The sequence below is a fragment of the Saccopteryx bilineata genome, chromosome 10, assembly GCF_036850765.1.
Source record: "Saccopteryx bilineata isolate mSacBil1 chromosome 10, mSacBil1_pri_phased_curated, whole genome shotgun sequence".
Classification (NCBI taxonomy): domain Eukaryota; kingdom Metazoa; phylum Chordata; class Mammalia; order Chiroptera; family Emballonuridae; genus Saccopteryx; species Saccopteryx bilineata.
The window spans coordinates 20156465-20183145 of record NC_089499.1 but is presented as its reverse complement, the minus strand read 5'-3'; positions in this window follow the sequence as shown (position 1 = coordinate 20183145).

Here is a 26681-nt window from a genome sequence, read left to right as displayed (position 1 = left end):
CCATCTATTATAACCTGAGTTTCTGGCAACAGGCTTCTCTCAATATCTTCTCAGATAGTGCCTATGCCGTACAGACAGTTAAAGGTCTTGCCCATTCCACCTTCTGGCCCAAGCAGACGCTACTTGATAAGGTCCTCAGCCAGCTTAAAGAACTCTTAGAGGAGCACCAACACCCTTGGTATATTCAACATCTCCACTCCCACTCTGGCCTGCCTGGCCCTCTTACGGTGGGCAACTCACAAGTCGATCCTTTAGTATTGACACTTTCCCCTGTAGAGCAAGCTAGGCAACTGCATACCCGATTTCATATGTCTGCTCATTTTCTTAAGTCTTTCCTGATCTCACTCACGCAGCCTGCAAACACCTTGTACATGCGTGTAAACAATGTGGGCCCTTACTACCCTTAGGCCCCTACAACCACAAGGTGTCAACCCTAGGGACCTACAGCCTAATGCTGTATGGCTAATGCTGTATGGCAAGTGGATGTCACTCATGTTCCCCAATTTGGCAAACTTTGCTATGTGCCATAGTGGTAGACACCTTCTCCGGAGCCGTCTCGGCCATGGCCCTGGCCAGAGAGAAAATTAAACATGCAATTCGCACCCTTCAACAGGCCATGCTTTGCCTTGGCGTTCCTTGGGAGATTAAGACTGACAATGGGCCCTGTTATACCAGTGGCCAGTTTAAAGCCTTTTATTCTCAATGGCAAATCACACACCACCTTGGCATTCCTTACAACCCCCAAGGACAAGCCGTTGTTGAATGGTGACACAGGGACATCGAGCTCCAAATATAAAAGAAAGGGGGTATATGCCCCGGGACTCACCCAGAGAAGTGCTCACCAGTGCTGTATTCACTCTCAATTATTTAACTTTTGATTCTGATGGCGTAACTCCTGCTTATAAGCATTGTAGGCCTTTGTAACCAACCGACCCCATTGCCATTGGTACTCTGGAAGGACCCAGCCACAGCTTCGTGGCAGGGACCACGCCCTCTTCTAATGCAAGGGAGAGGTTATGCTTGTGTCTTTCCAGAAAACAGCCCGCAGCCCATTTCGATCCTGGGACAGAATATCTGACCAATTCCAGTGTTCCAAGATGTCCCCTCTGATGAACCCCCCAACCCAGGAGATGGCAAATCTCACCCTGGATGAATGCCGGAGGGTAGGAGGTCCTCAGCACTCCAGAAGAAGACCACACCGCCAACATGCGCACCCCATCACCTGCCTGGTTAGCGGAGCAAGCCCAGAGAATGGCCCCTGACGGGCCCCCAGGCCATAGTACTCTGTTCCTGCTTATGTGTGCTATAATAACCGCTAACTCCCAGACACAGGTGGACCCCCACGTCTGGGCTGCTTTTCCCCACCCTGGCATTATCCTGCCCATAGAGACAACAACAGCAAGCTATCATTCATCAAGTCCTACTGGCCCTAATTAAAAGAGAAGGGAGAAATGTAGGTAGAGCACAGAGGGCTTACCTGACAGCTGTGGCTGATGCTATGCTGTGAGATACTCCAGCAGGTTAAACCCTCCCCGACACACCTTGGAGGGAGCTCACCCGCTACAAGGAAGTGACTCAGCACTAACCAGACAGCTTCCTGACCTTTTCGGCCATTGGCTTTGAAGGACACGCTATAACACCCTATTGGCTGAACCCATGTATATAAGCTTGCTTATTTGCTTAATAAAGTGGATCTGCATCACTGAACCTGGTCCCTGGAGTTGGGTCTCTGCGTCTCTGTCATCCTCACTCCCCGGTGGGCCTTGTCCACAAAGAACCTAGTCCCTCCCTTTCTCCAGGGCAGTGAGGCTGGTGGTGGAAAGATAGTTCTGATTGTGTGCTGATGAATAATGCATGTGCCCTGTTTGTGAAGCTAATTAACTGAAATAGTCAAGAGATGGTGCAAAGAGCTCTTTTCCTTTCTGAAAAGGTCGAGGAATTGCATAGGAAACCCTTCTACTACAGCGTGTCCTTGCTCTGCGTGTCACCGAGAAGTCCCAGCAAATGCTCTGAAGGTGCTGAATATATTTGTTTCAATTGCTTTTTCGCTTCATAGTTACAAGCATCTAAGAACCTTGATTTTTGACTTTTCAATCACTTGGGGCGAAGACCCATTGCCAGCTCATGCAAAACAATTTCCACTCTGCCTGTGGGACTGAACAGACTGTCAGGGAACAGAAGGATAGAAAAGTAATATTTCTGTTTCTCTCTTCTCCAGTGTTCCAGTTTGTCACTCATTTTCATTTCCCATTTTTAAATGCTAGCTAGTAAGCGGCCATTTCCACATGCAAAAACTGTCTTCTGATTTCAAAGCCTTGCAAGGCCACATTCAGATAGGAACAGGACTCATTTCAGTTACACTCTAGAGAGCATGGAAATGCCAGAGATTTTTGTTTTCCTCATTCCGTGTGCATTATTCATTGTTCTCATCTATTTCAATGAATGATAAGGAACGGCAGTGTGTTGATTCTTATCTTTCACCATTACTCAAATGTCATTATGGGGCTTTAATTTTGTTTCTTTTCTTATTTTTCTTTGGGGGGGGTTGTTTTTCCTGCTGTTATTATGTGTTTGTTTGATTGTTTCCTTTTTCTCAATTTCATATTCCTTAAGTGTTTTGTGTTGTTTTTTTTTTGTTTTTTGCCTAAGCAATCAACCACCCAGTGTTTGTATTTATCTAAAAATAAACTCAGACCCCCTCAATACATGCTTAGTCTACTAACAGTCGACTTTAAGAGACAGCACTTATACTGAACTGGCCATCTGGAAATTCAAAACACAGAAAGCTAAGAATGGAGCTCACCAGATCTGTAGGGAAAGAAAAGCTTTCGAGTTCGCCCCCGTTTTTCTCATCCAGAGTTGTGACACTTGACTACCAGAAGGCTCTCGGGAGGGCAAGTCGGAAGCTTAGGAGAAATTTCTTGTGAGCTGCAGGTGGGGCTTTGGATTCCACCCAGCCCAGCTTAAGCCACAAGGAACCTCAATCCCTGGCAGCTGCGGGTTTCCCCTACTCTGTCACTAAGGGGTTATGAACAATCAGCCAGATATGCTCTCCCCAGACCTGGGTGGATCCACAGGCTGAGATGTCCATTACATACTTTTGTTCCCAGGAAAAGGTGATATGAACTGAAGATTACATGAACTTCACTGGAGAGAACACAAAGGCAAGATTAAGCGTGGGAATGTTCGTCAGAGGTGAAAATCGTCACATCTGATAATGTCACCTGAGAGGAGAGATGCTATCACTGTTCTTACCATGGTCCACTGACAGGCACCCTGATGGTTATCTACCTGCTATGACACCGAAGACCTGGGAAGGGTTCCCAGGGGGGCAAAGTTGAAAAAGAGAAGAAAAGAAAAGAGAGAACAACCCTACCCACCCACCGCGCTTTTCATTGAAGACCTTTAAAATTGCACCAGTGCGAACGTACTTCTTCTCATTCTCAGCCTTCTTGGAGAGGTGAGCCTATGGCCACCTGTCGGAGTTGTCAGTAACTGATTTCCTCACTTCAAATCAGACTTCTGGGCTTCTGGAAGGAGCAGGGCCTGGGCTGATGAGAGGCCAGCCAGGGGACCAGAGGGTAAAATGGAAGGAGACCCTTTCAGGTGCTTTCCCAGGAAGAGAGAATAAAGAGTGTCTAAAACAGGATGGGGAAAAAAGATGAGAAAAACAGAGTACTTTATCCCACGTGTGCAACAATTGTAAGGGTAGGTGGTGGAACACAGGGCTCTGACTTCCAGTCTGGAGTGCTTCGCGGCCTTGTTCTTAAGGTCTTTTCCAGCCAAGATTTTAGTTCTATACTGGCTATGACAGTAATGTTTCAACTGCATTTTGTTGTTGTTGTTGTTGTTTTCTGCTTTTTGACGTAGGTGAAATGACCATAGCTTTTAGGTGGGACACAGGGGTTTCAGTTTTACCACTTACAAACTTACCGGGTTTTGAAGAAATGATTTACCATTCCTGAGTCCTAGTTCCTCATCTGTAAAATGGGGCTGTTGCTAGAATTAAATGAGATGATTCGTGTGGGTTTACTCAGGCGCTCATTCAGCAAAGCGTACTGAGTGCCTATCCATGTCAGGTCCTGTGCCAAGGGCTATGGATAAAAGAGGGAGCAAAACTAACATGGCCCTATGTTTAGTCTAGTGAAGGAAACATAAACAAACGAGACCTTGTGACTAGATTAGACATTAGTGGACAGCTATTCGGGGACAGGTTTTAAAGAGGTGGACTGGGTGCTAACATTTGAGAGTTCCCTCTTTCTTAGTGTAGGAGTACTAGAATTGGTAGGCATAGAAATTATTTCTGCTTTAGTCATAGGTTCCATATTTTTCTCCCCCAGAAGGATTAATTTAACGTCAAACCTCGGCAGGCAGACATTGGAGCTTACTGAATGGATAATACAAATTTTATAAATTCCCTTACACAAAAGACTACAGTGAGTCACGCTTTCAAATGTGCCCAGAGATGGATTTACACCACATGACAGCCATAATGGTTCATTTGCAGCACTTACACAGTCTGTTGGGTAAATAATACAAGTTGTATAAATCACATCCATGCTATGTTTACACAATAGACCGTAACTACTCCAGAGGAGCTCAAACAATCTGATACAAGAACATTTTATAAATGATGTAAATACAGTGCAAGTTTTAGCTACAAAAGAAGCAGCCCCAGAGGAAAACCGGTTTGTCAGAAAGGCCTGAAGGAGATAAGATATAGAAAGCATGTGTCCTTGGTAAAACTTTGTTAGTTAAGTCTCCTGGCGTGCAAACAACTGGAGCCCATTTAAACTCCCTTACTGAAAAAAAAGAAAGAAAAAGTGAGTGGGAGGCAGGGAGAAGGGAAGGGTCAAATAACCTCTTTTAAAAAGGATGCGTCAGCCCTGGCTGGTTGGCTCAGTGGTAGAGCGTCAGCCTAGAGTTCGGAAGTCCCAGGTTTGATTCCCGGCCAGGGCACACAGGAGAAGCGCCCATCTGCTTCTCCACCCCTCCCCATATCCTTCCTCTCTGTCTCTCTCTTCCCCTCCAGCAGCCAAGGCTCCACTGGAGCAAAGTTGGCCTGGGCGCTGAGGATGGCTCCATGGCCTCTGCCTCAGGTGCTAGAATGGCTCTGGTTGCAACAGAGCGATGCCCCAGATGGGCAGAGCATCGCCCCCTGGTGGGCGTACCGGGTGGATCCCGGTCGGGCGCATGCGGGAGTCTGTCTGACTGCCTCCCGGTTTCCAATTTCAGAAAAATACGAAGAAAAAAAAAGGATGCATCATAGAACCAAAAAGTCAGAATGCAGCAAGGTTTTAAGGAGGAACCAAAATTAGGAGAGGGAACTCAGCAAAACCCCAGAAAGTTTACCGTTTCTTTTGTCCTCTCAACACTTCATACTACTCCCTTTGCAAAATAGCCTTCTCTACTTTGCCATGTGGCCCTCATCACTTCCGAGTCTCCCTGTTACTGTTCCCACCATATGTAAAAATAGATCCCCTGCTTCCAGGCCTTCATTCCAATGTCCTGGGAGGGAGATTCTGATTGGCTCGTTTGGGGTCAGCGCTCCACCGCCCAGTTTCCTGCACCTTACCGCTGCCCCCATAGGCTACAGGAAAGGGCGGCAAACACGTAGCACAATCATGGCTGCCTGGGCACATACATGCCTGTGTGCAAGGAGGTAGTTCTCAGAGAGGAGTGGCTTACGGACTGGAGAGGCAATCAAATACATGCCCACCAGAAGCGGTCCAACTTCGACAGGACCCAAAGGCAGAGAGACATGCTGTGAATAGACGCAGGAGAGACTGAGCTGCTAACGAGACATTCTGTTCCCTTCTGTATCCAGGAGGGAGCAAGACTAAGAAAATCACTGGAATGGTGCCTATTTTATGATGACACAATTTATCTTATAATTTTTTCATTCTAATGGAGAACTTATATCTTGACAGAATGCACTGCAACACAAACAAAAACAGAAAAATAAGAAAAGTCCCCACACGTGAAGCATCAGGACAGGTTTTCCTGCTGTTTCCCTTCACGTCCCATACCATAAAAAGAACTCAGTGAGTGTTTGCAAGTTTCCTTACTTTAAATAGGACCCAGAGTGGAAACCTATGAATAGACAAGGCACCTGAGAACTATTATCAGATAAATATGGAGTTATTATTACAAATATAAGCTCATTATTTATCAAATTAATTCACATAACCCAAAGTGCCTCAGAACAGCCTGACCAGGCAGTGGCACAGTGGATAGAGCATCGGACTAGGACGCGGAAGATCCAGGTTTGAAACCCTGAGGTCACCAGCTTGAGCGTAGGCTCATCTAGTTTAAGCAAGGCTCACCAACTTGAGCCCAAGGTCGCTGGCTTGAGCAAGGGGTCACTCAGTCTGCTGTAGCCCTCCAGTCAAGGCACATATGAGAAAGCAATCAATGAACAACTAAGGTGCCGCAACAAAGAATCAATGCTTCTCATCTCTCTCCCTTCCTGCCTGTCTGTCCCTATCTGTCCCTCTCTATCTCTCTCTGTCTCTGTCACACACACACACACACACACACACACACACAAAGTGCCTTAGTACATTGTGACTTTAACAAATTCCTGTTTTGTCAGGGAAAATTATTGCAGACAATTTTCATCCTAGGAGCATTAGAATTGTATTTGTGAATTTATAACATAGGCTTTTCACCATCTTCCAATCTGAATGTAACCCTCACTCCTGGGATTCCCAGAACCACTATTTTCCTTTCCTAGAAGGGCCTCATAACCCAAGATTAAAAACAAATTTATCAGCTGAATAACTTCAATCCCTTTGTAAAAATGAGGGGATGTGAACTTCTTAATGGAAAAAATATAGTCTTGCCCTTCACATACTCCAGTCACAAGGCGTCTCCCAAGAAACATTTATACAAAATCATGTGATTATTCAAAATCCTTTCATTTCCAAATAGCAACTCCTGCCCATCTGCCACTTGGCCAGAGAGAGAGGTGGTTCAAGAACAGGCCCCACTGTGGATCATTGAGACAGTGCATTCTGAGCGAAGCAGTATCAACTTGCCCATCTCGCTACAGCTTAAATCGCTAGATACAGTAAGCCATGCAGGGACAAGGGAAAAAGCCACATCAAACTCTGGAGCCAGGCAGACAGTACGTCTGTACGTAATTTCAAGGTCTCTGCTGTATTTGACAGATGAACTCCAGTGTCAGTGATTAATTCAACAACTGGTTCAACCTAGGAAGCAAGGAGGAAGATTCAAGATGGGTAATAAGTTTCCAAAAGAGGAGAGGACTTTGATAAAAGATTAAAACTGTGGTCAGATTATTTCACTACATCATGAACTCTTGGTTAGGATTGGAAAGCGGAGGATGACTGTTTTTTTTTAATTCACATTCATGTTTTCAACAATGCATCAAGGACAATGCCATGCACTTAAGAGGAAACAGGAAATTAAAAAGAGGTAAAAAATATTATTGGGTCATTAGTTAAGGGGGAAGATATATTTTTAAAGAACTTAAGGCCTGACCTGTGGTGGCACAGTGGATAAAGCATCGACCTGGAATGCTGAGGTTGCCGGTTCAAAACCCTGGTCTTGCCCGGTCTAAGCACATATGGGAGTTGAAGCTTCCTGCTTCTCTCTCTCTCTCTCTCTCTCTCTCTCTCCTCTAAAATTAATAAATAAATAAAAATAATTTAAAAAAAAGAATTTAAAACACTTCACTCTTTAGATAGACAAACAGAATCATCAAAAGCCAATAGAATTCCAGTGTCTTACAAAGAAGGAAGTGGCAGAGTTTTGGGAATAAGCCACTTTTCAAATTCTATCCCTTAAAGAAGATCAATAAAAGATCAGATAAAAGTTCTTTGACATTGACCTTTACTTGTACAAGAAACTCCAAAGTGTACAGTCGGTTCTCACTAGCAGTGGGGGCCAGGATGAGGAGAAAGCTTAGCCCTTTAGTGCCTTCTCCAATTGGAGTGACCACTCACTGCAGGCGTCTCATTGGACAACTGCTCTGACCCATTTGTGTTCCAGACAGAGGAGGGACTTTCTAGTGTCTTAAAATAAAGCTGTCGTTGTAGGGGATTTCTTGCCCTCGGTCTAAAGTTGTTTCTTCTTTCCTTCTTGCAGTAGAAGTCCCTTCTCCTCCCTGGCACTTTAGAGTAAAGAAATTTTCTTGAGGACCCAGGCACTGTTAGAAGGTCGAAACTTTCATTTTAAAGGGTAGATACTATCATCAGAAAGAGCTGAGCTGAAAGTTCAGTACCACGATTTACTAGCAATGGCACCTTGAGCACTACAGTGTGTTCGTAAAGTCATGGTGCACTTTTGACCAGTCATAGGAAAGCAACAAAAGACGACAGAAATGTGAAAAGTGCACCAAATAAAAGGAAAACCCTCCCAGTTTCTGTAGGATGATGTGGCAGCATGTGCGCATGTGCAGATGATGATGTCACACCGTGTATACGGCGGAGCAGCCCACGGCCATGCCAGTCGAGATGTGGACAGTACAGAGGAAAGTTCAGTGTGTTCTGTGGCTCACTAAATTCGAATCCGTGACCAAAGTGCAATGTGAATATCAGCGCATTTATAACGAAGCGCCACCACATAGAAATAACATTACTTGGTGGGATAAGCAGTTGAAGGAAACCGGCAGTTTGGTGGAGAAACCCCGTTCTGGTAGGCCATCAGTCAGTGATGAGTCTGTAGAGGCTCTACGGGATAGCTACCTAAGGAGCCCTAAAAAATCTGTGCGTGAGCCCACACCGAACTGCACTGAATAGGTATGAAACTGGGAGAGTTTTCCTTTTATTTGGTGCAGATTTCACATTTCTATCGTCTTTTGTTGCTTTCCCGTGATCAGTCAAAAGTGCACCATGACTTTACGAACACACTGTATTTATCTATGAGTTGAAGCCTCAATTTCATTTGGTGCAAAATGAGAGTGATAATGGTACCAACCTCATACAGTCATGCACTGCTTAAGGATGTTTTGGTCAATGATGGACCACATGGGTGATGGTGGTCCCATAAGATTAAAATGGATTATAAGCAAACAGTTTGTTGGCGATGTTGAAAGAAAAGACTGGACCGACTAAGATGTTGAACTGACTACTAGCTCCAGGTGGTTTGAATAGATAAAGAGGCTCAGCAGGCCGTCCACCATCCAGGGGTTTGCTCGGCCTAGATTTGGCAAGAAAGCGAGAGGAGTGAGCCGGAAAGAAGTCTGGGAGTCTGGCTACGTCTGTCCCTGAATGTGCATGCACACCCAGACACACGCATGTGCACGTGCTCTTAGGCTCGTGTGCACAAACTTACTTCCCTCCATTTCTCTTACCTCCTCCCAAGCCCCTCACCCCTTTCTTTCTTTTCCACCTCTTCTATTTCTCATCTCAAGCTGTATCTCTCTGTCTTTTTTAATCTCTGCTCTTCCCTTTTTCCCTTTCTCCTTTCCTCCCTCCCTTCTTCTGATGTCTAATATCCTTTTGAAATAGCTAACTCCAAAGCCCACACCTTGAGAGGCAGATTAAGGTCAATTGAGACCCCAGGAGTAGAAGAAAATATTGGGGCCCTTAAAAAAAAGAGACAGGGAGAATAAAAACATATATTAACCATATTTTAAATAAATAAAAAATATTCTGTAATATTAATGGTAAAATTGCACATATGAAACCAAATTTTGTGTTATTAGAAAAAAGTGTAAAGTTAGGGTTTTTCAGGGCCCTTCAGAAGAAGTTGGAGCCCAGGGCGGGTGCCAGGCATGCCCACTGTTAAATCCACCTCTGTTCACCTTGCTCCCACAATGAAAAGGCAAAAACACACTGTAGTTTTTATCTGTATTATTACTGAGTCTTTTCTCTGTTTAGATACACAGACACTCACCACTGTGTTACAGCTGCCTACATATTCAGCACAGTAACATGCTGTATAGCAGGCGTCCCCAAACTACGGCCCGCTGCGGCCCCCTGAGGCCATTTATCCAGCCCCCATTGCACTTCTGGAAGGGGCACCTCTTTCATTGGTGGTCAGTGAGAGGACCACTGTATTTGGCAGCCCTCCAATGGTCTGAGGGACAGTGAACTGGACCCCTGTGTAAAAAGTTTGAACAGTATATAGGCTTGTCACCTAGGAACAATAGGCTGTACCATACAGCCTAGGTGTGTAGTAGGCTGTACCATCTAGGTTGGTGTAAGTGTACTCTGTGATGTTTGCACAGGATGAAATCACCTAACAATGCATTTCTCAGACTCTATCCCCTATTATTAGGTGACACATGATTGAAATATTAATGACACTTTGTTTTCTTCCTATATGAATACTAATGTTCATGGGGCTCCGTCCTCATAACCTCACTATCTCAATTTTGAGATCCATTTAGTTAGCAAATACATTCTAGAAAAGAGAAAGATGAGCGTGATTATGTAGGCTAACAAAATGATTTGTCACGTATGAGTAGCATTCTTTTTTTTTTCCTAAGGTTGAATAATACTTTATTGTACATACATCTCACATTTCATTTATCCACTCATCTGTTGATCAATATTTGGGTTGTTTCTACCTTTTGGCTATTGTGAATAATGGTGCTGTGAGCATGTGTGTGCAAATATTTCTTGAGTCCCTGCTTTCAATTTTTTTAATTAATTTTACTAGGGTGACATCAATAAATCAGGGTACATATGTTTAAAGAAAACATGTCCAGGTTATCTTATCAATCAATTATGTTGCATACCCATCACCCACAGTCAGATTGTCCTCCGTCAACTTCTATCTAGTTTTCTTTGTGCCCCTCCCCCTCTCTCTTTTCCTCCCCCCCCCCAACCACCACACTCTTATCAAAGTCTCTTAGTCTTGTTTTTATGTCCGACCTACGTATGGAATAATGCAGTTCTTGGTTTTTTCTGATTTACTTATTTCACTTCGTATAATGTTATCCCACCATTTTGTTGTAAATGATCCGATGTCATCATTTCTTATGGCTGAGTAGTATTCCATAGTGTATATGTGCCACATCTTCTTTATCCAGTCTTCTATTGAAGGGCTTTTTGGTTGTTTCCATGTCCTGGCCACTGTGAACAATGCTGCAGTGATCATGGGGCTGCATATGTCTTTACGTATCAATGTTTCTGAGTTTTTGGGGTATATACCCAGTAGAGGGATTGCTGGGTCATAAGGTAGTTCTATTTTCAGTTTTTTGAGGAACCACCATACTTTCTTCCATAATGGTTGTACTACTTTACATTCCCACCAACAGTGAATGAGGGTTCCTTTTTCTCCACAGCCTCTCCAACATTTGCTATTACCTGTCTTGTTAATAATAGCTAATCTAACAGGTGTGAGGTGGTATCTCATTGCAGTTTTGATTTGCATTTCTCTAATAACTAATGAAGATGAACATCTTTTCATATATCTGTTGGCCATTTGTATTTCTTCCTGAGAGAAGTGTCTGTTCATGTCCTCTTCCCATTTTTTAATTGGATTGTTTGCTTGTTTGTTGTTGAGTTTTATGAGTTCTTTGTATATTTTGATATTAGGCCCTTATCTGAGCTGTTGTTTGAAAATATCATTTCCCACTTAGTTGGCTGTCTGTTTATTTTGTTGTCAGTTTCTCTTGCTGAGCAAAAACTTCTTAGTCTGATGTAGTCCCATTCATTTATCTTTGCCTTCACTCCCCTTGCCTTTGGAGTCAAATTCATAAAATGCTCTTTAAAACCAAGGTCCATGAGCTTAGAACCTATGTCTTCTTCTATGTACTTTATTGTTTCAGGTCTTATATTTAGGTCTTTGATCCATTTTGAATTAATTTTAGTACAAGGGGACAAACTGTTGTCGAGTTTCATTCTTTTGCATGTGGCTTTCCAGTTTTCCCAGCACCATTTGTTGAAGAGGCTTTCTTTTCTCCATTGTGTGTTGTTGGCCCCTTTATCAAAAATTATTTGAAAAAAAAAATTATTTGATCATATATATGTGGTTTTATTTCTGGACTTTCTATTCTGTTCCATTGGTCTGAGTGTCTATTTTTCTGCCAATACCATGCTGTTTTGATTGTCATGGCTCTATAATATAGTCTGAAGTCAGGTATGGTAATGCCCCCAGCTTCGTTCTTTTTCTCTAGGATTGCTTTGGCTATTCAGGGTTTTTTATAGTTCCATATAAATCTGATGATTTTTTGTTCCATTTCTTTAAAAAATGTCATTGGAATTTTGATGAGAACTGCATTAAATTTGTATATTGCTTTGGGTAATATGGCCATCTTCATTATATTTATTCTTCCTGTCCAAGAACAAGGAATATTCTTCCATCTCATTGTATCTTTTTCGATTTCCCTTAACAATGGTTTGTAGTTTTCATTATATAACTCCTTTACATTCTGTGTTATGTTTATTCCTAGGTATTTTATTTTTTGTTGTTGCAATCATGAAGGGCATTATTTTTTGAGTTTGTTCCCAAATGTTTCATTGTTGGCATATAGAAAGGCTATGGTCTTTTGTATGTTAATTTTGTATCCTGTGACCTTACTGTATTGGCTTATTGTTTCTAGTAGTCTTTTTGTAGATTCTTTGGGGTTTTCGATGTATAGGATCATATCATCTGCAAAAAGTGATATCTTTACTTCTTCTTTTCCGATATGGATGCCTTTTATTTCTTTGTCTTGTCTGATTGCTCTGGCGAGAACATCTAGCACCACATTAAATAAGAGTGGAGAGAGTGGACAACCCTGTCTTGTTCCTGATTTAAGGGGGAAAGCCTTCAGTTTTGTGCCATTTAATATGATGTTAGCTGATGGTTTATCATATATGACCTTTATTATGTTGAGATATTTTCCTTCTATACCCATTTTGTTGAGAGTCTTAAACATAAAATTGTGTTGTATTTTATCAAATGCCTTTTCTGCATCTATTGATAAGATCATGTGGTTTTTGTTCTTTGTTTTGTTGATATGGTGTATTATGTTAACCGTTTTATGTATGTTGAACCATCCTTGAGATTCTGGGATGAATCCCACTTGATCATGATGTATTATTTTTTTAATATGTTGTTGTATTCGATTTGCTAGTATTTTGTTTAGTATTTTAGCATCTGTATTCATTAGAGATATTGGTCTGTAGTTTTCTTTTTTTGTGCTGTCCTTGCCCGGTTTCGGTATGAGTATTATGTTGGCCTCATAAAATGTGTTTGGAAGAGTTGCTTCTTCTTCAATTTTTTGGAAGACTTTGTGTAGAATAGGACCCAAGTCTTCTTTGAATGTTTGATAGAATTTGCTAGTATAACTGTCTGGGCCTGGATTTTTATTTTTGGGGAGGTTTATAATAGTTTTTTCTATTTCTTCACTACTAATTGGTCTGTTTAGGCTTTCTGGTTCTTCTTGACTCAGTCTAGGAAGATTGTATTGTTCTAGGAATTTATCCATTTCTTCTAGATTGTTGAATTTAGTGGCATAAAGTTTTTCATAGTATTCTACAATAATTCTTTGTATATCTATGATGTCCATGGTGATTTCTCCTCTTTCATTTTGGATTTTGTTTATATGAGTTCTTTCTCTTTTTTCCTTGGTAAGTCTTGCCAAGAATTTGTCAATTTTGTTGATCTTTTCAAAGAATCAGCTCCTTGCTCTATTAATTTTTTCTATAGTTTTTCTATTCTCTATTTCATTTATTTCTGCTCTAATTTTTATTATCTCCTTTCTTCAGCTGGTTTTGGGTTGTCTTTGTTCTTCTTTTTCCAGTTCCTTAAGGTGTGAAGTTAAGTGGTTCACTTGGGCTCTCTCTTGTTTGTTCATATAGGACTGAAATAATATGAACTTCCCTCTTATCACTGCTTTTGCTGCATCCCATAGATTCTGATATGTCATATTGTCATTTTCATTTGTCTGTATATATCTTTTGATCTCTGCGCTTATTTCTTTTTTGACCCATTCATTTTTTAAAAGTATGTTGTTTAGTTTCCACATTTTAGTGGGGTTTTTTTCCTCTTCTTTGCAGTTGAATTCTAGTTTCAAGGTTTTATGATCAGAAAATATGCTTGGTACAACTTTGATTTTTCTGAATTTGCTGATGTTGTTTTTGTGGCCCAACATATGGTCAATTCTTGAGAATGATCCATGTACATTGGAGAAAAATGTATACTCTGTCACTTTGGGATGAAATATCCTATAGATGTCTATCATATCCAGGTGCTCTAGTGTTTTGTTTAAGGCCAATATATCTTTATTGATTCTCTGTTTGGATGACCAATCTAGAGCCATCGGTGGTGTATTGAGGTTTCCAAGTATGATTGTATTTTTGTCAGTTTTTGTTTTAAGGTCAATAAGTAGCTTTCTTATATATTTTGGTGCTCCTTGGTTTGGTGCATATATATTAAGAATTGTTATGTCTTCTTGATTCACATCCCCTTAATCATTATGAAATGACCATTTTTGTCTTTGAGTACTTTTGCTGTCTTGTAGTCAGCATTATAAGATATGAGTATTGCTACGCCTGCTTTTTTTTGGATGTTATTTTCTTGGAGTATTGTTTTCCAGCCTTTCACTTTGAATTTGTTTTTATCTTTGTTGCTTAGATGAGTTTCTCGTAGGCAGCATACAGTTGGATTTTCTTTTTTAATCCATTCTGCCACTCTGTCTTTTTATTGGTGAGTTTAATCCGTTTACATTTAGTGTAATTATCGACACTTGTGAGTTCCCTATTGCCATTTTATACATTGCTTTCTGTTAGTTTTGTGTCTTGTTTGATTCTTCTCTTTCGTTTTTCTATCTTTTGTTTTTGTTTGGTTGTAGTCCATACATCTTTCCTCTGTTGCTATCTTGTTTAAATCATGTGCTTCTGTGGTGGTTTTTCCAATGGTGGTTACCATTAAGTAATGAAAAGGGTTCCTACCCTATTCATTGTAGTGCACTATCTTGTGAGCACTTTTGCACTCCATCGTCCTTTGCTGTTGTTAATCTTCATCCTTTCCCCACCTTTTTTTGTTGTTGTTGTCACAGTTTAAATTTGGTTTTATTGTGTTCTTGGTGGAGCTTTTACTTGTGGTTTTGTTTTGTTTTGTTCTTTGTATCTGCTTGAAAAACCCCCTTTAGTACTTTCTGGAGTGGGGGTTTTCTGATGATAAATTCCCTCATCTTTTCTGTATCTGTGAATGTTTTTATTTCTCCTTCGTATTTGAAGGATAGCTTTGATGGGTATAGTATTCATGGCTGAAAGCTCCTCTCTTTCAGGACTTTAAATATTGGGGTTCACTCTCTTCTAGCTTGTAGAGTTTCTGCTGAGAAATCTGATGATAATCTAATGGACCTTTCTTTATATGTTGTATTCTTGTTTTCCCTGGCTGCCTTGAGAATTTTTTCTATGTCGTTGGTTTGTGCCAATTTCATTATGATGTGCCTTGGAGTAGGTTTGTTGGGGTTAAGAAAACTTGGAGTTCTGTTTGCTTCTTGAATTTGAGGCTTTAGTTCTTTCCACAGGCTTGGGAAGTTCTCATCTATTATTTGTTTGAACATGTTCTCCATTCCATTTTCTCTCTCTTCTCCCTCTGATATACTTATTATTCTTATGTTGTTCTTGTTGGAGTCATACAATTCCTGTAGGGCTTTCTCATTTTTTTAAAATTTTTGAGTCTTTTTCTTCTTTTCTCTGTTGTGACTCAAGTTGCTTGTCTTCTATTTCACTAATCCTATCTTCTATCTGGCCTGTTCTATTAGCTAATCTTGTTACCTCATTTTTCAGCTCATGAGTTGAGTTTTTCATCTCTGTTTGATTTGTTTTTATAGTTTTAATTTCCTTGGTAATATATTCTTTGTGTTCATTGAGTTGTTTTCTGAGCTCCCTAAATTGCCTTTCTGTGTTTTCTTGTATATCTCTGAGTATTTTTAGGATTTCTATTTTAAATTCTCTGTCATTTAGCTCCAAGGTTTCCAATATATTAATTTTTTTCTCCATAGATTTTTCCTCATCTATCTGTGCTACCTCTCTCTTTTCTATCCATGATATTCTATTTCTTTTTCCTTAATGGCATCTGAGGGTGCTTTTGTTGATAGTATTAATGAGTATTAGTAAAGAATAAAAGGTTAAAAATATAAAAATAAAAAAGAATAAATAAAAATAAAAAAATTATTATCCCCCCCTTTATTTTCCTCTCCCCTCCTTCTTGAGAAAATCTTGTGGTGAACTGTGAATTCTATTGTGCTAAATAGAACAAAAACTACCTATAATGGAGGGCCTGAGTTGGGGAGAAGTGATAAAGGGGCAAAAAAGGGGGTATGGACCCACAAAATGCAAAAAAGGAAAAAATTTGGGTCAAGAATAAAATGATTTGCTTTTAGGTGATGGTTGACTAAGAGATATGATGAGAGGAATAAGAGGGAAACAGGAAAAAGGGGAAAAATTTAAAAATTACTATCGTATTTAGTGGAGCAAGAACTAGATAAAATGGAGAGCTAGGGTTGGGAGCACTGCTAGTGAGTTAAAAAAGTGAAGTAAAAAAACCCCAAAGCGCGACAAAGAAAAATTTGAGTCCCATGTAAAGTAATTTGTTTGCGATTGAGGATTGAATGAGAGGAAAAGTAAAGGAGAAAAGAAGAAACTAATATAGAGGGAGAAAAAAAAAGAAAGAGGAAAACACAAAAAGAAGAAAAAAGAAGAAAAGGAGAGAGAGAGAGAGAGAGAGAGTTAAGGGTTTTGGAGTGCAACCCTCATAAAGAGAAAGGAAGAAGAAAGAAAGGATAATGGAAGATGTAACACTTATGGGTAGTGTAGTTCAAGGAGAGGAGAGAGTAAGACCAGCAGAGAATTAAACGACCAAATTGGAAGAGGAAGAAAATAATCAAGACAAGAAGAGAAACAAATGAACAAATATAATAAAATGGGATAGGTTATTAAGTCTGTGGATTATTCTTGATTTTGAGAGGTTATCTTCTTGCTTTTTCTTTTCTCTCCCTCTTCCTGGTCAGTGACTCTGTACCCAGGCTCTGCCCCTCTGGCACGCTTAGGTAGAGGTTTGCAGTTGATAAGTCTCTATGGTGATGTCATATATTGGGCAGTTGAGGCTCATTAGCATTTGTGGGCTCTGCCAATGAGAGAGTCCATATTCCCGGGACCTCTCTCCTAGTCTTTCCTTCTTGAATTAGTAGCCTGATGATCCAGCTATGGGGTTGCTGCTGCCTCTGCCTGGAGAGAAAAAGGCTCAAAGAGCTGGCAAATCCCCACTCTATCCCCATTCAGCACAGGGTTCTGGGTAAGGCTCAATCAGTCAGAGCCCCTAACATAATCAGGCGGGGCTTCAGCCCACACAAAGACCTCTGACTCTGCCCCTCTGTCCAGGAACACGGGCACCCACTCCCAGGGGGATCTCTTGCCCACTCTCCATGCTCCCCGACCAGGATATCAGGCCGGCTGCCTCTCACTCCAAGTGAGGTGCCCCGCCCGCACGGAAAAGTTCCAGCGTAGGGAATTTCGCTCCCACTCATTCCCCATGCGCTGCTTTTTGGGGCAGAGGGGCGACCTCAAGACTCTGGTTTCTGCCCACAGAAAGTCCTCTGACTCTGTCCGTCTGTCCGGGAACATGGGCGCCCACTCCCGGGGCTCTAGGAGGAATCTCTCGCCCACTCTCAGCGCTCGCCGACCAGGAGATTGGGGCAGGTGGCTGTGCCTTTCTTTGTCTGAGTTTGGCATGAGCGTTAGCTTGTGTTGACTGGGTTGCCACAAGCACAGTTTTTCCTTGGCTTGGATGTCCGTGCCACGGCCTGGTTCAGACGTCTGTGCCGCAGTCTGGTTCTATTCACACCTTATGACCGCCTCAGTTCCTATACTCTCAGTTCCCAGTGAAAGCAGCCCTTATTTAGGTTAGTGAGGAAGGCAGAGTGTTTCTTCCTCCTTATTTCCTTCAGGGTTGATTATATATTTAGTCAATTTTTCGCTCAATCATACCTTTGCGTTTAGTGTGGAACTTCTGGAGGCTCCAAGGATAGATTTTTCTGTCTCTGGTTGAAGATCTTGTTGAATTTTGGGGGAGATTTATCAGTATCGCTCCTTACGGCGCCATTTCTCTGACGTCATCCCCACAGTACCATCCTTAATAAACCTAACTCCCGGAGTCTAGACCTGTTAATCGCCAATGGAGAGAAGACATGCAGACCAAATATTTTAAAATCAAAATCTTTGTTTTTAAGCCTCAGAGATCATTAAAGTAGACTTAGAAATTTTTTTTAAAGAAATCATAATGGTAGATACTGCCAAATACTACTCACATTCAATCATTTTACACACACACACCCCATGATGAAGTTGAGATATATTATTTACAGTTAGTAACATGAGAAACATCAAAACAAAATGCCTAGATTCTTGCTCAGTTCTGGTTCTAAATGATCTTGGAGAAATCATTTAACCCCAGCAGACCATAAGACACGTATGGAAGCTTCTGGCACAGACAGTGAGTGGGTAAGGTCCCTGCCTGCCTTTCTAATCCCGGCCAGCTCTACCCTACCCCCACCTTCTACTCCTTTCCTACCCTCTAGGTACTTGGGTCTCTTGCTGTTACTCAAATACTACAAACTCATTTCTGCCTCAAGGCCGTTGTACTTATTTTCTCTCTGCCTAGAAGTCTTTTTCCCCAGAGTCTTCGAAAAAGGAGTCACATACATTGTTTAGCTCTCTCCTTTGATATGACTTCCTCCATGTGGTCTTCCCCAGCCTCCTGAACTACCACAGCACCTGACATCCACTATCTTCTTTCCCTGACTTATTTTCTACATAAACATTTATTGATATCAAACTTGCCTCATTTAAATATTTACTTCTTTCCCTCCCCAAATGTATCCATCTTCCCTGATAGTCATGAGGACAAACCACTGTTCAGACAGCTTCTGGACTATTGCAGTTGCTTTATAATCACTTGCTGGATAAACATTGAATAATTAGTACCTATCTCTGGAAATAAGAAATCTTTTGGAAAAAAAAAAAAGAAATCTTTTGGGGCTGTGTCCTGGAAATCAATTCCCAGAACCCCATTCTGGGATAATCTCTATACTAGCAGATATTATTTATATCCTGCTATGTAAGCCTGGCTCAAATAAATTAAGTAACTTTCTTTGGGGTATAAAGCTAATAGGTAGCAGAGCTAATGGGTATTTGAACCCTGCTCTCAGATCTGAAAGCCCTGTTCTTTTTGCCCTACCCTTTGATGATGTCTCATATCCTGTAGGAATGGTGACCAAATATCCCACTATCAAAAGTCAAGGTGTTGCCTGACCAGGTGGTGGCGCAGTGGATAGAGTGTCGGACTGGGATGTGGAGGACCCAGGTTCAAGACCTGGAAATCGCCAGCTTGAGCGCGGGCTCATCTGATTTGAGCAAAGTTCACCAGCTTGGACCCAAGGTCGCTGGCTCGAGCAAGGGGTTAGTTACTCTGTCTGCTCAAGGCCCACGGTCAAGGCATATATGAGAAAGCAATCAATGAACAACTAAGGTGTTGCAACGAAAAACTAATGATTGATACTTCTCATCTCTCTGTTCCTGTCTGTCTGTCCCTATCTATCTCTCTCTCTCTGACTCTGTGAAAATAAATAAATAAATAATAATAATAATAATAAAAAGTCAAGGTGTTGCACTATCAAAAGTCGTGGTATATTAATAAATTGGAATATTACACATAAGTAAAAAGAAATAAGCTACCAATGTATACAAAATGGGTGGATCTCACCAGCGTCATGTTGAATAAAAGAAGCCAGAACCAGAAGACCCCAGTGTGGTCCCATCTATATGGAGTTCAACCACAGGCAAAGCAAATGATGATGATGAAAGTCAGAAGTATGGCTGTTACTGGGACCGGCACAAGGCACAAGTCTCCCTCATCGCTGCTGGAAGTGTTTTGTGTATGTGGGTACATATTTAATAACCTCCGGGTGTCCACTTACGGTTTGCATATTTTACTGTATGCATGCTATACTTTCACAAAGAATCAACAGTGAACGAAAATCAAAGCCTAAAGAAGTCAAAGTCTTTCTAGAAACAGTGGGATAGGGCAGTTTAAATGAGGATGACCTGGGAAATTCAGGAGAAGTGGTGCCTGCAGTTAAAGAAAACCTCTCAGACCCTCTGGATGGGAATTCACAGTGGTCTCGGTGGCTGACAGCTGACGGGAAGATGAAACCGACCTTTGCCGTCTGTCTGAAAGCGCCTCGAAAAGAGCTGAGCCACAAAGAAATCTAGAGAAGTGTCTTGTTTCCCCCTGCCTGTGTCACCTCAGTCCCACTTCTTGAATTTAATGAAGCACTTTCTTCTCAGATCTGGTTTTTCTCCGAACCACCCCTATTTTCTCTCCAACAGAAGAGAGACGAGAGATGCCTATCAAACTTGAATCATCCCAGGCAGGAAAATAAGCTTGTTTTTACTGCTGTTTGTCCTTGGAAGTATCTTACATTAAAAAGATCACAGCGAAGGCAGCTAGTGTTTTCCCTTTTTAAGAAATAAAAAGTCATAAAAAATGCCAAGCCATTTCTGAATGGAAATATCCGAGAGACCAAATGGGCTGTATCAGTCTTTATTAAAGGAACGGGCACTGTCTGCCAAGGATCTAGAGGGCTGGATTCTTTCGGAAGGGTTTGTGTGACTGTGGCAGGGTGGAGGGTCCTAAGAGACAAATTATGAAGAGGCGACCTCCTTGAAAAACTTTGATAAATGGCATTTCTGCAAATGCCAAATCAAAGGACAAGATCAGTTTCCCCAGCAAATGGGGCTGAGCGAGTCATACATCTGGACGCTTTGGCATGCTTAGTAAATGAAGTCATCTGAGAGTCTAAAGAGAGTTATGTCTGAGGCTGAGGCTTGTTTATGGAAAAATGAGTTTCGGGGCTTGGCTTTGCTTAAAGCACAGAGCCTTCTGGGTTGCGGGTACATTGGTTATTCTTGACAAAGTAGTTCTTGTCCTCAAGAACAAGTGTCCTGGTTCCAGGCCTCAGTGTGGAGCTCAAAGGTTTGGCCTATCAGTTTTTCTTCATTTCCTGTGGGCTCGGCCACTGGCCCCCGTCTCAAAGGGCAGCTTTTTAAACTACACCCTCAGCTCACTTGCACACTGGTACCTCATCTGAATCAAGAAACACATGAAGTGTATATGGGCTGGAAGCAGAAAAAGGTGGCAAGAAACGATGTGGCTATTTTACTGCATAACTGGCCTCATTCATACCCTCTCCCCAGGCACAGACATCCCTTAAAGGCACTGCGCTGCCTCTCTCTTTCTCTTAGAAACAGACTGAGTTTTTAGGACTCGGCGACCGTAGGACGGACTGCTCTTCAAACTTGCTCCTGGGCGATGCCCTATTCCCACGTTATTCTCTGTCGGAAGAAACTAATTACTTATTGCCATTTTCTGCCTTCATCAAGAGCATTATGTAAAACTAGGACAAGATGATATAAAAATTGATAGACTTTTAATTATGCTTCTTTGCTCCAAGTCTCTGTGGAGAGCTCAGCATTTCCAAGATAAACTTGATGTGATGCTGGGGGACTTGAACTACTGTTTATATTTGGGGGTGGGGGGGTGGGGGGTGAACTAAAATGATATCAGGAATGATGAAGGCTGCTGTGGGAGGCAGGATTTGACGTTGTCTATTAAACAGGTTCCAATGTGTAGACTCTTTTTTCCTCTTCTTATCTTTTTTTCTTTTTTTTCTTTTTTTTTTTTAATTTTATTTATTCATTTTAGAGAGGAGAGAGAAAGGGAGACAGAGAGGGAGAGAGAGAGGAGAGAGAGACAGAGAGAGAAGGTGGGGAGGAACTAGAAGCATCAACTCCCATATGTGCCTTGACCAGGCAAGCCCAGGGTTTCGAACCGGCGACCTCAGCATTTCCAGGTCGACGCTTTATTCACTGTGCCACTACAGGTCAGGCATCCTCTTCTTATCTTGAAAAGCTTCTGTGCTTCCTCCAAGGTAGGCACGGTGGAAGGAAGCCTAAAGAAACTTCCACTGCTTGGTGCCCCTTTCTTTAGTCTCTTTAGGCTTGTCAATAACGGGAAATATGTTTAGGGGTGGGGATGAGAAAGAAGGGTGGAAGATTTGCGCTGTTACACAATGAGGCTTTCAGTGAGAATCTGCCGTCCCTAGGGGACACATCCTGGTGACCTTTCTCCATTGCCCTTGCTCAGTAACGTGTTGCATCACCAAAGGAGTGGACATGTCTGAGAAAGGGAGTTTCTCCCTGCCCTTTCCTGAAAGCTCATGAAAGTACCCAGTTGAATCAAAATGTCTCCTGTCCAGTGAGATCCAGGGTGCATAGACCCAGGGAGGCCTGGCAGAGCCCAATAGGCGTATCCATGTTCCCTGGTGTGGTCTCTGGCCTCCGTTCGTTCAATCATCTCTTCACTTCAAAGATATATTTTTAACGTCGCAAGGACCTTCTTTTCAGTACTTGAACCACACTGAGGTCCCAGAGTTTCTTGGGGAAGACACATGTAGCTAACCATAATTAGGAAAATTTAAGTATCTTTGAGACACTAATGAGATTTATGGGGTCGGCCATATGGTGCATTGATTTCATCTCAAAGGTATTCCTTTTACAATGCAACATATAAACCAAAAAAATCACCTTGTCCAAGCTAGTACTGTACAATCATCTTATGTCAGTATCATCCCCGCACAACTCCATGTCTATTCTATTTGAGAGGATAGTAAAGACCTTGACTAAGGAAATTACTGTGACCTTTGGCTTCTGTCTCAGGCTACCCTTACCCATACTTCACTTTCTCATAAAACCTTGGATTTTTCAGAACCCTTCTGTAAGCACTAAAGAATCTCAGCTTTATCAAATGCTTTGACCTTGGAGACCATCCTCCAGGATTAAATATACAAATATTAATCGACTTACGACCTATGCAACTTACAACCATTCGACTTTACGACCACAATCGCTAGCCACGACTGCTCCGCGTCTGGCAGCACAAGTGTTGCCCAGCTGGGTGCACGACAGTGCGGACCAGCTTCCGGCAGCACTACCATCTCCGCGTGCACCATTTCGACTGTTATCCCAGACTCGGTACAGCAATTTGTGTTTTGTGTCTTGGATATTTTTCATTAAACCCCTCCCAAGACGTCTACCAAGAGGAAATTGTCTTTGCAAATATTAAACCAGTTGTACTGGTAATGCAGTGTTTTACTTAAACCTGACGACTGTAAAAATAAGAAACAAAATGGTGTAGAGATTATACAAATGGCATAAAATGAACAAAGAAAATTATGATATATAACAATAATGAAAGAAAATTATGATAAAATATGACTTAAAGATTTTTATAACTTCATTTCACAGAACTGTACATATAGCCTACTCAACTTACGACCAAATAGTGTTACGACCAGTCTGTCCGAACCAATCATGGTCGTGAGTCGAGCACTAGCTGTATAGAGATCCAACAACCAGTGCTTAGAATAGGAGCCCTTTTGGCATTTGGGGTAGAACAATTCTTATGTGTGTGGGACTGTCCTACACATTACATTGATTAATTATAACATCTGTCTTAGTCTGTTCTAAGGGTGTTGTAACAATAAAACTATAGACTGGGTGGCTTAAACAAAAAACATTTATTTCTCAGAGTTCTGGAGGATTGAAGGGCTAAGATCAAGGTTTGAAGGTCCAGTGAGAGCCCCCTTCCCAGCTTGTAGAACCACTTTCTGGCTGTGTCCACATGGTGGTGAGAGGAAGCTCTGGTGCCTCTTCCTCTTCTTATAAGGACACTAATTCCATCACGAGGCTTCCACCCTCATGACCTCATCTAAATCCAAGTCTATCCCAAATGCTATCATCCTGGGGATTAGGGCTTCAACCTACGAATTTGGGAAGTACACACACATTCAGTCCAAGGCAACATCCTTGGTCTGAACCCACTGAAAGCCATTAGTGACATCCATTGGGATAAATGGAAACACTAACTTAAATATCCTAATGCTCTCAGCAAAGAACCACTAAATGAAAACCAGCTCACAAAACAGATAAAGTTAAGATAGTGGGAGACGTTGTTCATTATATGAGAAAACACATCCTGGGAAGTTATAACATTAAAATCATGACACTTGACACCACATTCTTCTATTAGAAGCCTGGGACACACCCCCAATTCTGGGTTATGCCACCATTTTTATCTTAGGGATCATGCCAAATACTAGCAGTTCAAAACCTAAGGAAGATGTGTTCCTGTTCTCAAGGAGCTCATAGTCCAATGGAAGAGAGATACTAATAAACAAGTACAAAGAAATAATGTATTCTCCATGATGAGAATATCTGGGAAGGGCAAATGGATCATGACAGGAGTGGGGAGTGAGGGCAGACATCCCAAACTGTAAAGACACCACCTGAGAGTTTGTACACATGGTATAAAGTGTCTGGCAAAGTATCTGGCACATTAAGCAACTCTGCCTCGGTTCAAAGTCTATCTCTGCCCACCGATCAGCCATGTGACCCTGGTTAAGTTTCAAATCTCTCCAGGGCTCAGTTTTTTACTTTGTCAGTTGCAAGTGCCCATCTCACATGGTGATTCTGAGAAGCAAACAAATGAAAGCCTACATAAAAGCAACTAGTGCAGTAAATAGAGTGTGGGCTTGGGACGCTAAGGACCCAGGTTCAAAAACCTATGGTCACTGGCTTGAGCGTACACTCATCCAGCTTGGGCACAAGTTCACCAGCTTGAGCGTGGGGTTGCCGGCTTGAGCGTGGGATCATAGACATAAGCCCAAGGTTGCTGGCTTGAGCAAGGGGTCACTGACTTGGCTGGAGCCACCCCTACCCCAATCAAGGCACATACGAGAAAGCAAACAATGAATAACTAAGGTGCTACAACAAAGACTTGATGCTTCTCATCTCTCTCCCTTCCTGTCTGTCTGGCTCTCTCACTAAAGAAAAAAGAAAAGCAACTGGTGCTTAATAATCGCTTCTTATGATTTGGGGACTTGAAGGATGAATAAGAGCTTGGTAGGCAGATAAGTATCAGAGAACAACTGAAAGAACATTCCTGAAGAATCTTTCCTGTGCACTGATTTCCAATTCTGGCTGCCCCACTTCCAAGAAATGTGTTCTTGGTGAAATCCTCAGTCCATGAGCCTCAGTGTCCTTGTCTGTAAAATGAAGCTAACACCACTTATCATGAATAGAAATAATGGAGCTTTACAAACTCCAAAGTCCCTATAAATATAAGAGTGGTTACTGCCTAAAACAGGAAGCCTCTAGATGAAAAAAGAAGAGGGCAAGGACGTTGTTCATTTTTGATACAGACAATTTACTTCTCTGAGCCTCTATTTTCTTATCTGAAAAAACGAGATTATAATGTCCATTTCATAGGCATTTTGTGAGGATACAAAGAAGCTGTTTATACAAAGAGTTGCCCCAGGCTGACCCAGAGTAGAGGCAGTAAATATTCACTTCCTTCTTCCTTTTCCTTCTCATCCTCCTAACTTTGAGAAATTTCTTGAAAATTAAATTCAGGAAGAGCTTATGGCTAAAGGGCAGTATGTCCTGTGTCACCAGGCTGCCAATGGAAGTCATCCCTTGTCTAGGTCAGAGGGGACTCAGGGAGGGACACAGGGCGGGCTTCCAAGCTACACAAACATGCTTGACTCCTGGCAATGTCTGTTGAGAGTTGACAGGAGACTGCACAATGGTGTCCCCGTGATCAGTCTCAGATGACTCTCCCACAGAAAAGTGTCACAGAAGGCTCTCATAACTGGCAGCTGCAATTGATTCCAAATAAGTCTTATTTCCACAGAAGTGCAAGCAGATCACAAGAGAAATAAAAATGAGATCAAATGACTTCCAGTACAGATGGAAAGGAAGCCAGAGCACGTGATGTCCTGAGCCATGTGGGCTCATAAAACATGCCCTCTGTCCCTGCATACGTGTCATAACCTCGGAAAGACATGGGGAACAGAGGAGAATAATGCCCAGGATTGGGGTGAGCCAGGCTGAGGCTGCCCTCTGGCTTGACCTATGGCTTCTCATGTCCCCAGAGAGACTGGAGATGAGGGCACAATAGGTATTTGACTGCTCTGAGAAGGGGTGGTGGTGGAATGAGACAGTAGTGAAAAGAGCCTAAGAAACTCACATTTTTTGTGCCCTTGAGTGATTTGGGTCTCTGAGCTTTCTCCATCAGACTAAGAGGTTGTGATGAGATGCATTAAGGTCCCTTTAGCCATTCTTCTCTAGGACTGCGATGCTCTCAGCCTCTTGTGTCCCTCATGCTCAGGAGCATGTGGGATCTCTTGGATAGGCAACCATAAAAGTTGTTATCAGTAGCATGACTAGCTCATTAACAAGTTTTTAAAGAAATAGATGGCGCTTAAATCTGTCCTTAAAAACAGTGAATCTACTGAGCCAACCGGCCAGGGGTGTGCCGGGTGGATCCCGGTCAGGCGCATGAGGGAGTCTGTCTGACTGCCTCCCCGTTTCCAACTTCAGAAAAATACAAAAAAAATAAAATAAAATAAAAATTAAAAAAACAGTGAGTCTAATTTGATCCATGTGCTGGTATTTGGAAGGTCTTACATGTAGACCTCTGACTTGCATAGCAGTTGAGAGTCCTGAATGGAGAAAAAGAGAGGCCTGGCTGGAGACCCCAGCTCTGTTCTTCCCCAGCCATGCAAACTCCAGCAAGTTGTTCAACCTCTCGGAGTGTGCATTTCTCATCTGTCAAGTAGAAATAATACTGCATACCTCATAGGATGATTG